The following is a 2,870-nucleotide window of genomic DNA, read 5'->3' as shown; positions in this document are numbered from 1 at the left end:
ACACACACACACACACACACACACACACACACACACACACTTATATTCCGCAATAATTTTCACTTTCTGTTGGAATACTTTTCATGGGAATGGGGCAAATATGGATCCATCAGGCAGCTGTCTTCCATATTTTCTGCATAAACTGGTGAGCTTTTGGGGTAACATCTGTTAGTCGAAGCATATGATTTGGTATTCTATCTATTCCTGGGGTCTTAATTTTTGCAGAAGCTTTCAACACAGCTTGAATTTATTCCTTTATTTCCATTGGTTCTTGTTCATAGTGTACTTCCTGAAATTTTTCAGTGCTGATGAATTCTTTTTGGTACAATGACTTTGTATATTTCTTCTTCCATCATCTTTTGTTGATTCCTGTATCATTTAAGATTTTGATTTTGCCCATACTATCTCTCAGCATTACAATTTGGAGCTTCAGTTTGTTTTACAGTTCTTTCAGCTTGAGAAATACTGAAACAGTTCTTCCCTTTTTATTCTATGACTTCACATCTTTGCACATTTCATAATAGTATTCTACTTTGTCTTTTCAAGATATTCTTTGAAATCTTTTGTTCAACTCTTACTTTGGCATCTCTTCCATTTGTTTTGGTTTGTCAGTGTTCCAATAAAATGTTTGTATTTTCTTATGACACCTGTTCAGGTTTTTTGTCTGTTTGCTTTTTCTTGGTTTTTGTGTTTTGTGTGTGTGTGTGTGTGTGTGTGTGTGTGTGTGTGTGTGTTTTAAATTATTCTGTGTCTTTGTAGTGACCTTTTGCTCTTTTAATGGATATTATCATTAATGTTATCCTACAGCTCTTATTGTCTTTAATTGCTATAGTTTAATGCCTCAAAGTTCTTGAGATTCTTTTAAAATTCAATGGGATAGACTCAAGGTCATATATTGGTTCTTTGGGATTTCATTTTTCTTCAGCTTCAGTTTGAACTTTCACATGAGTAATTGATATCTGTTCCACAACCAGCACTTGGCCTGACTATTGAGCTTTTCTAATTATTCTTTCCAGAGATATAGTCAATTTGATTCCTGTGTATTCTATCAGGTGACATCAATATTTCTGAGCAAGTATTTAGTAATGTTGGATCTTATGAAGAAAAATATGGTATCAGGAGCAGAGAAAGATACATCAACAACCTGAGTCATATAGATGATCCTACCTTGGTAGCTGAAAATAAAGAGGCTTGAAACACTTTCTGCAGAAAATGAAGGAATTCAGCCTTTGGTATTGATTATATCTTAAAAAAAACCAAACAAACTTTTACACTACTGGGTAAGTTGGCAATATCATGATAGAGAGAAAAAGGATTGAAATTCTCAGTAAGCTAATAAACAGCAAAAACACTTGCTACCAGAAGTCTGGATATCATGAGACATATTGCATTGGGGCAGTGTGCTGTCAAAGACCTCTCTACAATACTGAAAAGTAATGATGTCAGCTTGAAGTTCAAGGTGTGCCTAATTCAGGTCATGGTCTTTTTGGTCAAGTGTTTTACATGTGAGAACTGGACATTAAATAAGGATAACTGAAGATTTGATGCCTTTGTTTTGTGGTTTTAGAGATGAATACTGAATATCTCATAACTGCAAAAAGAACTAACAGATATGTCATGGATAAAGTGCAACCAGACTTCTCCTTAAATGAGAAAATGTTAAAGCTTTATCTCTCACACTTTGGGCATGTGGCTAAGCAAGGCTAATCCTTGGAATGGGCATCCTATTGGGAAAGGTTGAGGGTCAACATAAGAGAAGTAGATCCCCAATGACATGGATTGACACAGTGATTGCAGAAATGATCTCAACTGTGCCAGAGATGATAAGAGGGCACAGGATGGGACAGGCTTCAGGTTTGTTCATAGGATCACTATGGGTCATATTGCTAAAAGCAATAACAGAATATTATATAATTCTATTATAAATATAATAATCTATGGAAATATATGGCTACATCAAGTTGTCTAAATATATACACACTAATCCATACCAAAAAGGAAAGAGTAATATATAAACTTTCTAATATACATTTATGTATTGCTTATATAAAAATATATTCAACCTCTATAGTAAGTGAGTTCTTATGACCTGTTCTAAAAGGATATGCTGTTGGCCCTAAGGCATGTGATTCAAATACACCAGTTGCTCATCGGAAGAAAGATGGGCAATTTTCTCCTGAGCAACCTAAGTCTCAAGACCTTTTAGAGAGTCAGCTATGAATTCATTCTGACTTTATGGCACACACATCAACAACAAAAGATACTACATATTACATACTATATAGTATATACTGTTGCCTATAGAAGAGAAAATGGGACATGGGTACACACACAGAGCCATATACATTTTTTTGAAAGGGCCAGATGGAGCGAGAATACCAGAGCTCCTAACAACCCTAGAACAGAAAGCAAATAGAGAGGTCATAGCCCCATCTTATGGTGCCTCTAGAGCCATATCAGCAACACGAGGTTCATTTATTTATTTACTCACAGACTTTACTCATAATTGTGGTACTGAGAATCAGGTTTATTAGGGAAATAAGTTGCAGAGTAGGGGAGGCAAAGAATATTGCTCAATGCAAATCCAGGTTTTATCCTTATGGTCCCAAGACACAATTTCTCTATTAGGCCAGACTCTGATTTCAATTCAGCAATACAAAATCAAGAAAACTCTGGTTTCCTCAATAATCCAGCAAGGTTTTCCTTAAAGTAGTTACACATCAGCTTCTCCTTAAGTATCTAGTAAGCACAGCAAAACCTTTAACTGTGGTGTTATTTTATATCTCCTCTGGTTACACCCTGTCATAGTTTCTTCACAACAATGCCATAGTCTCTTCACTACCATCACCAAAGTCTCACTACCAGGGTCT

Source organism: Elephantulus edwardii, unplaced genomic scaffold (genome assembly GCF_000299155.1).
Source record: "Elephantulus edwardii isolate Elephantulus edwardi_28Jun2011 unplaced genomic scaffold, EleEdw1.0 scaffold00034, whole genome shotgun sequence".
Classification (NCBI taxonomy): Eukaryota; Metazoa; Chordata; class Mammalia; order Macroscelidea; family Macroscelididae; genus Elephantulus; species Elephantulus edwardii.
This window is presented reverse-complemented; position numbering follows the sequence as displayed.